Genomic DNA, 14,622 nt, shown 5'->3' with positions numbered 1-14,622 from the left:
ATGTACTGGAACTCTCTCTTTCTTTCTAAAAGTCAATATCATTTTTAGACTGAATTTGATAGTTTTTGTGAGGTAAGAATATCAAGGGATATGTCACAGAACTAGCACAGGACTTCTCATTCTTATAGCACAGGACTAAGCATATAGGAATAGGAGGCGTCTTTCAGCCCATCGAGCTTACTCCACCATCCAATGTGATCTTAACTGATTGAACACTGTTGCTCACCCTGTCCCCATAATCCTGAACACCACTGGAAATCAGAAAGGTATCAATCTCGACTTTAGACATACTGAAAGACCGAGCCTCTGAGCAGATCTGAAGTGACAAACTGGTTAGTCCTGCTCCTAACTTCGATGTTCCTATGTAAACCAGCCTCTCCCTTCCCTCCACCCTCACCTCTCAAAGTAATTGGCATTAAAATTGAGACCATCCTATCAGCTACAAATACTACATCCCTTCTTTCCCCTAAGCCCACCTGACAATATTTCCTTTAATCCTAACTGTGGTCCTGAACTTGTACCTTTCTTCTCTTCTATTGTCCCTCATGCCCTCTAAGAGACCATCTTCTCCATCAGAGTCTCTCCTGTTCCTTCAATCCATTAAACTGGTGATCACCAAATTTCTCTTTCTTTTACCCAAGTTAATTGATATGGTAAATAATTATTTCTCCAAATGTTGTTCCACTCTCTTATAAATCTGTTGTTATCACCTTCCTCCTCAAAAAAGAACTTTTGTCTTGTCTCTAATGGCCTTGCAAAATCTCATCCATCAATAATTTTCCTTTTTCTACAAAGATTTTGTACATCTTACCTCTGAAATCTGAGTTATACAGCATAGAAACAGAACCCTGGTTCACCATGTCTATGCTGACCAACAAACACCAAACTCTAGTTATCCCATTTACCTGCATTTGGACCATAGCCTACTATGCCCTGGCATTTTATGTATTCATGCAGATGTTTCTTAAGTGTTCCAAAAGTACCTCCCTCCAGGCAGCGCGTTCCATATATCTACCACACTATGGATTTAAAAAAATTCTCAGATCTCACTTGCTCCTCACCTGAAATTTATTCCCTCCATACTCAAACTTCCTTGAAAACCATGTTTGAATCCCTCCAATCAACTGTTGGCTCCTGCTACGATATTGGAACAGTTTTTATCAAAGTCACAAATGAAATCTTACATGGCTGTGATGAAAGTTAACTTTCTCTGCACCTCCTTCTCAACCAGTCTGCATCATTTCACATTGTTGATCATGCTATCATCCACCAAGGCCCTGTTGATGGGGACTCTTCTCGTTTTATTCCATTCTGACCAATTGTAGCCAGACATCATTTGCAATGGCTTCTTTTCCTACCCCAACATTATTATCTCCAGTGTCCCCAAGAATCTGTCCTTGGTTCTTCTTCTTTTGATATTTGCATGCAGCCTCTTGGTCGCAACATCCGAAGGTATAGTGTTAGTTTTCATACAGAGAACAATGACACCCAGATGTACCCCAACACTAACTTTTTCGACTGGTATGAAATTAACTTACCTCATTACTACTTATCTGACAGTCAACACTGGACATGCAGAAATTTCCTCCAATTGTGTGCTTTTTTTGGTGATTCATGGGATGTGGACATTACTGATTAGAGCAGCATTTATTACCTATCCTTAATTGCCATGGAGGAAAAAGTGGTGAGTGGTCTAATTGAACTGTTGTAGTCCAGGAAGGGGTAGGAGCTGGCATACTGTTCTGGATTTCCACAACTTTGGTGCAGTAACAAGTCAGGATAGTGCATAGCTTTTGTTTTATTCATCTGTCAGCTATGAGTGTCGTTAGCTGTTCCAGCATTTATTATCTATCCCTAGTTGCCCTTAAGAAAGTAGCAATGAGCTTTCTTCTTGAAACAGTTAAGGGTCAACCTAATTTCTGTCCTTCTGGTTTCATATGAAGGCCAGACCTGGTTAAAGCAATATTTCTCCTTCCCTGAAGGATATTAGGATAGACTAGAATATTGGCACGTGCACTCGAGTAAGTGCAGTGAAACGTTTATAATGTCACTTCTCAGCATTATCTAAATCTAGAATGATAATAAAAAGTGACGATAAGGTGGTTAGGTACTAGTCCTTTTCCAACATGAGTCCATGCCTGCCAGGCATTAAAACATGAGGCCACACACTGGGCTCTGTCCAGGGCTCGTTCTGCAGCCACTCCAGCTCTGGCTTCAGCTCCAGCTGCCATTCACTCTGCTCCACTCTAGGATTCGGCCAGCACACTCTGCTCTCGCTCTGGGACTCAGCCTGTGTACTCTGCTCCCACTCTGGGATACAGCCTGTGCACTCTGCTCCCACTCTGGGACTCAGCCTGTGCACTCTACTCCCACTCTGGGACTCAGCCTGTGTACTCTGCTCCCACTCTGGGACTCAGCCTGTGCACTCTGCTCCCACTCTGGGACTCAGCCTGTGCACTCTGCTCCCACTCTGGGTCACAGCCTGTGCACTCTGCTCCCACTCTGGGACTCAGCCTGTGTACTCTGCTCCCACTCTATGACTCGGCTCACGTGCTCTGCTCCCGCTATGGGACTCGGCCCATGTGCTCTGCTCCCACTCTAGGACTCAACCTGTGCACTCTGCTCCCACTCTAGGACTCAGCCCACGTGCTCTGCTCCTGCTCTGAGATTTGGCCTGTGCACTCTGCTTCCGCTCTGGGACTCGACCCACACACTCTGCTCCCGCTCTGGGACTCGGCCCACACACTCTGCTCCTGCTATGGGACTCGGTCGTGCACTCTGCTTCCGCTCTGGGACTCTGCCACACTCTCTGCTCCCGCTATTGGACTCAGCCCACTCACTCTGCTCCCGCTCTAGGACTCGGCCCACACACTCTGCTCCCGCTATGGGACTCGGTCGTGCACTCTGCTCCCGCTCTAGGACTCAGCCCACACGCTCTGCTCCCGCTATGGGACTCAGCCCACACGCTCTGCTCCCACTCTGGGTCTTGGCCCGCGCACTCTGGCCCCTCTATGGGACTCAGCTTGCACACTCTCTTGCCACTCTGGCTCCAGCTTCGGCTCTGGCTTTGCGCCCCGCTTTAGGATTCAGCCCACGAACCAGCTCATGCTCCCTCTGAACCTGCTCTGGGACTTGGCACTCGAATCGGCCCATGTTCCAGGACTCGGCCTACCTGGGCTCCAGCCGCGATTCGTCTTTCTTCATCTTTGCTCCATTCTCCAGGTAGGGTAAGCAAGTTTAAGAAGTTAAAAATTTGGGGGATAGAAGGAAACAGAAAATAATTGTTGAGAAGAGCGACAAAAATGAAAAAAGAAACGGAACTAGTGAGCAGAGGAGCTCCGCGGATCTTATTCTGCCGCCATCTTGTCAACCAAAACATTATTGAATCAGATGGGTGTTGTCACAATGACTTCCAGGTCAACATTACACTTGAATTCCAGATTTATTTGTTGAATGCAAATCCTGCTGTTACCTGCAATGGTGGAATTAAAGTCAAAGAATGTGGTGGTGGAAAAACACAGCCGGTCAGGCAGCATCTGAGGAGCAGGAGAGTTGACTTTTTGGGCATAAGCCCTTCCCTGGTCGGCTGTGCTTTTCCAGCACCACACTCTTCAACTCTGATCTCCAGCATCTGCAGTCCTCACTTTCTCCATGGTGGAATTGAAATCTGGGATCCAAAGCATTACCTGGGTCTCTGCATTACTAGTCCAATGACAAGAGGGAACAATAAGGAAAGGATAGTGTCCCCAGGTACCTGCTGCCTTCTGGGTAACATGAGATTGCTCAGATTCTTAGGCCACCAATTGCCATACCAACCCATTGACCTCTGATCTAGAACTCACTGCTGTGCAGAGACCTCGGAGATCTAAGTAATGGTAGGAAAGGTAGAAAAAAGTTAGCTTCTCGGTGGCTGTGGCCATGGGTTTAGAAGATGCTGACAAAAAGGCCTCAGTAAGTTACAATGGAGCACAATGGAGAGGGTACACACTGCTGCCATTGTGCACCAGTGGTAAAGGAAGTAAATGTTGAAAGTGATGGATGGGTGCCAGTCAAGCACTGTGCTTTGCCCTAGATGGATTCAGGAGTCTTGTGTGTTATTGGAGTTGCGCTCATCCAGGCAAGCACTCAGGACTTGTAGTTAGCTAACAGATACCAGGGAGACATTGGGCTGATAAGGTTACACAAGCAGGTTAATGTACAGGAGAATATCCATGGTCAACAATCTTAAATGATGCTAAATGCATCCAATAACCTTAATATCTGTTCCTTGAAGTGTCAGAGAATGTAGAAAATGCAGTTTGCTGGTAAGACATAGTTTTTAAGTACAAAATGCTAGTCTATATCTAGACTGAATTTTTTACAAAGTTAAATTCCTTAGAGTAATTTTCTGCTACATTTCTGATTTTAATTCATCATAAACATTAATTGTTAATGTCAGTATATGTTTTAATTGCTTATGAAATGATCATGTTTGAATTAGCTCAGTGTGGCATTGAAATTTTCCATCCCATAAGCTTTAGGGAAAAATTATCATCAGATTGAAAGCAAGCCTAACAAATACATTTAAGACAACAAATTTATTGCATGAATGCTGCCAGATTTAATTTATTCCTAAAATTAAGGTGTCAATCTGATGAAGCTGCAACACAAGACCACATTCCTGATGAAGGGCTCCTGCCCGAAACATCAATTTTCCTGCTCCTTGGATGCTATCTGACCTGCTGTGCTTTTCTAGCACCACTCTAATCTTGACAAGACCACGTGTGCCAAACAGCATAAGCAGCAACTGATGAGCAGAGCTAAGCGATTCCATTAACTAAGAATCCGATCTAAGCTCTGCAGTCCGGGCACATCCAGTTGTGAGTGGTCGTGGACAATTTTAAATTCACTGGAGGAGGAGGCTCCACAAATATCCCGTCGTCAGTGTGGACGAGCCCAGCACATCAGTGCAAAAGGTAAGGCTGAAGCAGTTAGAAAATCCTTCAGCTACATACATCGCGTAAAATCATTTCACTCTGTCCTGGATGACCTCAGCATCACAGATGTCCGTTTTCAGCCAATTTGATTCAACCCATGTGGTATCAAGAAACAGTTGAAGGTACTGGATAGTGCAAAGGCTTTTGGCACTGCCAATATTCTGACAATAGTATTGAAGAAGTATGCTCCATGCCTTGAACCAAGCTGCTCCTGTACAGGTACAACATTGGCAACTGTTGACAAGCATAATGTTGAAAATTGCCCAGGTGTGTCCTCTACACAAGAAGTGGGAAAAATCCAACCCAGCCAATTTCTGCCCATCAGTCTGTTTTTGATCGTGAGTAAAATGATGGAAAGTTCCATTAACAGTGCTATCAAGTAGCAGCTGCTAAGTACTAACCTGCTCACTAACTCCTGGCATTTTACCTTCTTTACAGAAAAAGAGCTGAATTCCAGAGGTGATGAGAGAATCATTTCCCATAATACCAGGGCAACATTGACTAATTGTGCCATTAAGGCTCCTAGCAAAGCTAGAATCAATGGAAATTATAAGGAAAGCTCCCTGCTGGTTGGAATCATAGCTGGCACAAAAGAAAATTTCCATTGGCGATCTTCATGGCATCTCAGCAGGCATTCCTCAGGATAGTGTCCTAGGCCCAATCATCTTCAGCAGTTTCATCAATCATCTTCTCTCCTTCAGGAGTAGGGATGTTTGCCAATGATTGCATAATGTTCAACATCATTTGCAATTCCTCAGATACTGAAGCCCTCCATGTACAAATGCAGCCTAATATCTAGGTTTGTAGCAAGTGACAATCATAGAATCCCTATAGAGTGCAAACAGACCATTTGATCCAGCAAGTCCACACTAACCCACTCAGACCCATTCCCCTAAATTTACCCCTGATTAATGCACCCAATCTACACATCCCTAAACACTATGGGCAATTTAGCATGGCCAATTCACCGAACCTGCACATCTTTGGATTGTGAGAGGAAACCAGAGCACCTGGAGGAAATTCACCCAGACATAGGGAGAATGTGCAAACTCCATTCTGTTGCCCGAGGCTGGAATCAAACCCAGGTTCCAGCACTGTGAGGCAGCAGTGCTAACCACTCAGCTACCGTACCGCCATCACACCATACAAATGCCAGGCAATGATCATCTCCATTGAGAGAGAATATACCCATCACCTTTTGACCCTGCAGGGCACCACCATCATTGAATCCCCACTATCAACATTCTGTGGGCTACCATTGGTCTGAACTGACCTAGTCAATCCATATAAATATTGTGGCTAACAGCAGGTTAGATGTTCGGACTCATGCTGAGAATAACCCACCTGCTGACTCCCCAGAAACTGTCTACAAATCTACAAGGCACTAATCAGGACTGTGATAGAATACTCTCCCGACTTCCAGGGTAAAAGCAGCCCACTTTATTGGCACCATATCTACAAACACCACTCCCTCCTCCACCAATATGCAGTCGTACCACTGTTTACCATCTACAAAATGCGCTACAGAATTTGTCAAAGGCTACTTTGACAGCATCAATCAAACCCAGATCCTCAGCCGTTTGGAAAGACAAGGACAGCAGATAAATGGAAACACCATAACCTGAAAGTTCCTCTCCAAGCCATTCACCATCCTGATTCTAAATATCTTGCTTTTCCTTCAGATTGCTGTATGAAAATCATAGCCTCCCAATGACTGTGTGCATGGACTGTAGCGATTCAAGGAGCTCACCACTACCTTGTGAAAGGCATTACTGTTGGGAATAAACACGGGCTCAGCCAGAGAAGCCAATGCCACCTGACCAAATAAAAACAAAGATAATGTTGTTAGCTGCGTCAAATCTATGCTTTTCATGCAGAAATCTGAAGGAGAATTGCCTTCAGATTCAAATCATATTTAACATAATTTGTTTCCCCACAGTTGCTGCCCGACCTGATCAGTTTCTCCAGCACTGTCTGCTTTTAGCTTTTAGGGAAATCCTACTGCGAATCCTCTTGCAAGGATGCCTGCCTTGAAGTTTTCCTCCTCTCTCCACAAGAATCTCAGGGAGTCCCTCTCCCACTGCAACTCCCAGGTCATTTCCTCTGCCCTGAGGCTCTTCAAACATGTCCTGAAACAGACTCGAGTCTTTGCTACTTTCCCCCACCCTCCTCCCTGATCTATCACCTTCATCCCCTCCCCCATTCACCTATTGTAGTCTATGCTACTTTCTCCCCACCCCCACCCTCCTCTCATTTATCTCTCCACCTTGCAGGCACTCTGCTTCTAATCCTGATGAAGGACTTTTGCCCGAAACATCGATTTTCCTGCTCCTCGGATGCTGCCTGAACTGCTGTGCTTTTGCAGCACCACTGTAATCCAGATCTAGGAGTACAGTCCGTTGTACCCTGAAGGTGGCTACACAGATGGATAGAGTGGTCAAGAAGGCATGTGGTATGCTTGCCTTCATCAGACGGGGTATTGAGTTTAAGAACTGGCAGGTCGTGTTAAAATTGTAAAAGACTTTGGTTCGACCGCATTTAGAATACTGCATACAGTTCTCGTCGCCACATTATCCAAAGGATGTGGACGCTTTGGAGAGGGTGCAGAGAAGATTTACGAGAATGTTGCTTGGTATGGAAGGTACTAGCTATGAAGAGCAGTTGAGTAGGTTAGGATTTTTTTCATTAGAAAAAAGGAGATTGAGGGGGACCTGATTGAGGTCTATAAAATCATGAAGGGTATAGACAGGGTGGATAAAGGTAAGCTTTTTCCCAGGGTATGGGATTCAATAACGAGAGGTTATGTGTTCAAGGTGAGAGGTGAAAAGTTTAAGGGGGATACACGCAGAAAGTACTTTACACAGTAGGTGCCTGGAACGCGTTGCCAGCAGAGGTAGTAGAGGCAGGCATGATAGATTCATTTAAGGTGCGTTTGGACAGATGTATGAGTAGGTGGGGAGCAGAGGGATACAGATCCTTAGGAATTGGACGATAGGTTTAGACAATGGATTTGGATTGGCTCAGGCTTGGAGGGCTGAAGGGCTTGTTCCTTGGCTGTAATTTTTCTTTGTTCTTTTTACTTCAGATCCCCAGCACCCACACTACTTTAATCTTATTTTGGTGTTATTTAATTTTCATACTTCTTTTCTGGAATGGAAGTTGTAACAGAAATGAAGCAAACTATTTTGTTTCTCAGCTAATTTTGTTTCTCTTTTGTCCTCTCTCATATCGTCTCCTTTAAAGATGTACCTTTGACCAGGAGGTTAGACTGAAAACATCCACAGATTTCACATTGTGAAATGTAGAAAGAATTATACCTTAGAAAAAGAAGTTCATCAAGGTCAGGGATGTTCATGTTGGAAAGATAATTGCATATTTCTATCAGAAATCCCGATTGTCCTTTGTGACTACCGTCTCCTGAAGTTTGCAAGATTGCCTTAGGATATTGTGGATGAATTTCTAAGTACTTTAAACATTAGACTCGGTGTTTGTTTTGTTTTATTTTAATGTATTGTTAAGGGAATGAATAGCTAGTGTGCAGATTAAACTAAGGTTCATTCTAATTTGCAGCAGAAGCAGGAAGTTGAAACAGAATACAACAAAGCCGGGCCATGTTTCATTATTAAATTGTCCATCTATTGCTCACTAAGCCTTGCAAGAATAACATGAAGGCCAGCAAGGGGGAACAGAAAGGGAGGCACTGGCCAGACTATGATGGAGAACCACATAGCAAGCTTAGGAAAAATTGGAAATCCTTGAATCGGGGTCAAGAAAACAAGAGTCTGAATGTGAAGCTGATACAAAAAGATAACTAATTAACATGTTTGCCTGGATACTGGGTTCATATAATTCATATTGCCATGGACTTTAAATGTTTGGAAAGGAAGAGGCGAGAGCAAGTCATTATAATATTGGGTTGCTGTCTTTCTGAAGTGATGTAAAGGTGTATTCTGCACCATTTGAAACTTTGTTGGCTGAGCAATATTCCTTCTACTCTCCCTGATTCTCTCTGATAAGGAAAGAGATGATAAAGTTCCTTCTCTGTTAATGCCCAGATGTCGCAATGTGCATCAAATTGAGAAGAGTTGCAAATGTCACTGGATCCTATCTGAGGATCTACAAGTTTAGAAATTTAGGTTCACTGGGACTTTAGTGTCCACAGGCAGCTCTCCTTCCCCTGCCATTTGCCAACAGGTTCAATTGTAGGATGTGGCACAAGCCAGTCATGATCCCTTTGGGATGCTCATGGCGAAGGTGGAAATATAGAGCTGATGCTGTGTACGTTCAGCAGATACAGCTTTGTTTTAAGAGCCCTCCTCACCTGTTTCCTGCAATGAGCTGCCACTCTCTCCTGCCACTCATTTCCTTGTCATATGGCAACCCAAGAGAGTCTGCAACAATCCCTCATTAATAAAAGTAGGCTTTACACTGACAGCCTTTGAGTTCATCTGACCTCTTTGTCAAGGCTCAGCACCATTTCTTGTTAATCTAGAGACATTTATAAAGTTCTCCAAGAACACACTACAGAATACTTCCACCAGCAGTTAATCAGCAGGAGAAAGTCAAATGCATCTCGATTAGAAATCCCATGGGCACAACTGCAAACATGCTCCAAAGATGTGCAGTTTAGGTGGATTGGCCATGCTAAATTGCCCGTAGTGTCCCGCGATGTGTAAGCTAGGTGGATTAGCCATGGGAAATGCAGGGTTGCAGCGATAGTGTAGCGGGGGTCGGTCTGGGTATAATGCTCTTCGGAGAGCAGCTTGGTCTTATTTGTATTGAACTCATTTATTGTTTGTTTTCACCCTTTGGCCCAGTCTAGCTTTTAGACATTGAAATAAATCTGAATGCCCAGATACGCGCATCATTTAATAACTTCCTTGGCAGAGTTAGTAAGAATGTAACTTATGCTACAGGTAGGAAGCTTACTCTGAACTTGTTCATTTTAATTTTTGCTGTCACCCTCAATGGTTAAGCAGTGTGCTGCTCAATTTGAATAAGTTGTATACAGTACATTCACCAACAATGTAGTGACAAATCTGTCATGTCTTCAGGCAGAGACAATTGTGCAAACTGTGAACCAAAATAAAACAAACTATGTTAGATCTGCAACTGGTCCATTCACTAATTCGAGGTAAGAACTTTAGAAGTAAAATGAGATAATTGAGAGAATTTGTTGGCAGGAGAGATTAAGTGCAGGTTGGAGAATTGCATTGGCCGGTAATTCTAAAAAAACACACCCACTTTTCAGCCTATTTACCCTGAATAAAAGTTTCATTGTGTTAAAATCAAGATTCTACTTATTGTCTCCCTACAGCAAATTTAATCAAACCTTCAGTGGGATACTGTGGGGATAGAATAAGCCTGTATTATAGCCTACAGGTGATGTTAATGTTAAGAAAAACTGATTTTGCCACAGAAAGTGAAGACAATAACAACAGTCTTCCGATTATTTAGTTGAGGCAATTTCTGCTCATCCATTCTTAGATGTGACATATTAATTTTGAGTGGGTTATGAAATGGAATCATAAAAATTTGGAACTAAAATAAAGCTACTAATTATGACAACTATTTCAGGATGATGGGAAGATCTGAGCTCTTGATGACAAATGCTTCTTCCCTTTTTATGTGTTCATCAGGTCTGTGAGAGGCTATCCTATGTGCCCATACCAGTGCTGATCACAGATCTTACAGAGCATGAACTTATCTTTCTCTTTGAGAATCTAGTGGATCAGCTGTACTTTGAGTGCTGAAGCAATGTCATATTGGACGCGAAACATTACTTCTTTTCTTTCTCCACAGATACTGTCAGACCTGCTGAGTTTCTCAAGCACTTTCTTTTACTTCCTGTTATTTTTTTCTTTCAGTTTGAGTACTTTCTATTTTAATTTCAGTTTTCCAGAGTTGATCTTTCCCTGCATGTTACTGGATAAAGTGTCACAATCAGGTGGAGAGAGTTTCAATAGCTCTCCTCTTTACCTCTTTTTCTTAAATTGTTTGTTTTTAAAGATAAATCCTTACCAGTTCAGTGAGTGTTTGGAAATATAGTTCTCATTGTTCTTGACCTGCTCGAAGGAAAATAATAAAACCTTCTAACTTTCACAGATATCTTGACACTTTAAGGTTCATAGATAAAAAAGCTTGTAAAAAAGCTTTAAGGTTCATAGATAAAAAAGCTTGTAAAAAAGCTTTAAGGTTCATAGATAAAAAAGCTTGTAATGTGGGAAAAATATTAAGGGATAATTTTAAGGTCCAATAATGATTAAAATGATAACACTCTGGTCAGTTGATGATTTAAATGAGCTCAGCAAGTAATTTATTGCTAAGCAGGTGCTGTTTGATATCAATTAGGAGAAAATGAAGACTGCGGTGCTGGAGATCAGAGTTGAGAGTGTGGTGTTGGAAAAGCATCAAGCTTTCCTGATGAAGGGCTTATGATTCTCCTGATCCTCAGATGCTGCATGACCTGCTGTGCTTTTCCAGCACCAACACTCTCGATGCTGTTTGGTATCACTACTGATGTCCTCTTCCATCACCTTACTGATGATTGAAAGTTGACTGATGGGGCAATAATTGAATGAGTTGCTTTTAGTTAACAGCAAAATATTGGGCAATATTCCAGCATGCCAAGTAGATGCCAGTGTCATAGCTGCACTGGAACAACTTGGCTAAAGGTAAAGCAAGTTTTGCAAGATAAGCCTTCAGTACCATTGCCAGAATATTGCCAGGACCCGTAGCCTTTACAGTATCCAGTGCCTTCAACTACTTCTCAATAACAGGGGGAGTGAATTGCATTGCACCAAGGACAGATCTGCTGTTAATTGGTTTAATCTCTGCAATCCCAATTCCAATCACCTGAAAAATCAAAATCAGATTTGAGTGGAGGCGCGATCTTAGAAATGGTCAGCTCCTTCCTCAAAACTGCATATTTGAGCAATGGACCACTCCTGCAAAAATGGGAAGCATCAGGTGGAGGTGGGCAGGACTCCAGATTCCAAAGGTATTCCCACTTTTTGCTGCAATGGAGAGATTCCTCATCATGATAGAATCTGATCCAGCCATTTAGCTTTGCTCATTATTTTCATGAAGAGGCTCTAAAAATCCTGCTACCCGCTACTTCAATGGGGAATTTAGCAAAGGACACAAACACAGGACACATGCAACAGCAAAATCAACAATACATTTTCCCTTCAAACTTTTAACCAGGCTGTGAATGTGTGGCCCCTTTTGAAATGGCAATGTATTATTGATACTGCAGCATTGTATTTATTTTCCAAAAGTTTTGTCCTGATTCAGCAAGAGATGAATTAAATTATACATTGTTCAACACTGTTAGTAAAATACGGCACTTCCACACCATTTAGACTTTGTAAATTTCTTTGTGTTTGCCCTCAGTTCAAATAAGCAAATATTGGAACTTACTTTGACAGCCCAATCTAATGTAAACTTAGAATAAGAAATGTCATTTCACTTTGAGGTGGAAACAGCTTTTGAAATTCAGAACTGAATATGTTTAAGTTGGTTTTGATTCATAACTTTAATATGTAATATACTGATATACAATACTTTGACATCAGGTTCTGTCATCTGTTCAATATAATGATTTCTTAAGACAGTCTGAGTTGTGCAGATGTGATTCATTATAATGGGATTTTTTTTGGAGAACAATTTGACATTTTAGTTAATAATTGTTTTGCTTAACTAAAAGCTACTGACCGGTTTTGGAATTCTCCAGAACAATCAAATGGATCAATTAGACATTTGAGAAGGTATTAATCATTCAGAGGTGACACTTCTTTTCCGCCAAACAGATTCATAAATTACTTTGGCACATCATCACCTTGATAAAGATCAATAAAGTTAGTAAACTATGAGGAACATGTTTTCATGAAAGGGATGATCCCTTTTCTTATTCATTTATAGGATGTGGGCGTCATTGCTGATTGGTTGATTTTATTGTTGTCACATGTACCAAGATACAGTAAAAAGTATTGTTTTGCATGCCTTAAAGGCAGATTATACCATATAAAGTATATCAGGCAGAAAACAGAGTGCAGAGTACAGTTAAAAGCCACAGAGAAGGGGCACAGAGAGAGAGAGAGAGATCAGAATTAACATTTGAGAGGTGCGTTCAAAATTGTGATAGCAGTGGGGACAGATCTGTTCTTGAAATTATTCATATCTTTTGCCTGACTGAAGGGGGTGAGAGAGTATAACCGGGGTGGGAGGGGTCTTTGATAATGTTGGTTGCTTTCCTGAGGCAGCGGGAATTTTATAGATGGAGTTAATGGATGGGAAGGTTTATCTGCGTAATGGACTGTGCTGTGTTCACAACTCTTTATAGTTTCTTGTCGGCTTGGGAAGACCAGTTGTTATATCATACGGTGATGCATCCAGATTGGATGCGTTCTTTGGTGCATCTATAAAAATTGGCATGAGTCCTTGTGGACAGGCTGAATTTCCTTAGTCTCCTGAGGAAGTAGAGAAATTGTTGAGCCTGGATTAGAATGGTGCTGGAAAAGTACAGCAGGCCAGGCGGCATCCGAGGAGCAGGAAAATTGACGTTTCGGGCAAAAGCCCTTCATCATGTAGGAATGAATATTGTTGAGCTTTCTTGACCATTGTGCCAATGTGAGTAGACCAGGACAGAATGTTGGCAATATAGCTCCCAGGAATGTGACATTCTTGACTATCTCCACCTCAGCATCATTGATGCAGACAGGGGTGTGCCCTCCACTCTGCTTCCAGAAGTCAATGGCCAGCTTCTCCATTTTGCTGATTTTTGACAGAGAGATTATTGTCTTTACACCATGTAACTATGCGTTCAATCTCTTTCCTGTGCTCTGCTTCATCGTTGTTTGATATCTGTCTGACAACAATGATATCATCAGCAAACTTGTAAATGGTGTTGGTGTGGAATTTGGCCACAGAGTCGTGTGTTTGTAAGACGTATAGTTGAGTAAGGGCACCAAAATTGAGGATTATGGTGGAGGAGGTGTTGTTGCCTATTTTCACCGATTGCAGTCTGTGGGTCAGGAAGTTGAGGATCCAGTTTCAGAGAAAGGAGCCGAGACCGAAGTCTCATGGTTTAGAGATGAGTATGTTTGAAATTATGGTGTTGAATGTGCTGCTGTAGTCAATAGGTAGAAACCTGGTGTAGGTGTCCTTGTTATCCAGATGTTCCAGGAAGAAGTGTAGGGTCAGGGGGATGAAGTGCTTGTCCATTACAAAGGATCAAGGCAATCTGAGCGGCTGGAGTTGAAGTGAACCATGAAAATGTCTCAAAGCACTTCATAATTACAGAGGTCACAGCCACCTGGCAGTAGTCATTGAGACATGCTGCATGATTTTTTTTTGACGCCGGGATGATGGTGACCTTCCTTAGGCAGATGGGGACTTCAGAGCACAGCAAAGAGAGGCTAAACATATCTGTGAATGCTCCCACACAGGACTTGAGTGCACGGGCGGGGACTCCATCCAGGCCAGTCGCTCTCTGTGGGTTCACTCTTAAGAAGGCTGATTTAAAGTCTGCAGCAGTGACTGTGGGTGCAGATGCATCCAAGGCTGTTGGGATAGATGGAGAAAGTAAGGACTGCGGATACTGGAGATCAGAGTCGAGAGTGTAGTGCTGGAAAAGTATAGCAGG

This window comes from Chiloscyllium plagiosum, unplaced genomic scaffold (assembly GCF_037043375.1).
Source record: "Chiloscyllium plagiosum isolate Xiang-an unplaced genomic scaffold, Cpla_swu_hap1 HiC_scaffold_1, whole genome shotgun sequence".
Classification (NCBI taxonomy): Eukaryota; Metazoa; Chordata; class Chondrichthyes; order Orectolobiformes; family Hemiscylliidae; genus Chiloscyllium; species Chiloscyllium plagiosum.
This window is presented reverse-complemented; position numbering follows the sequence as displayed.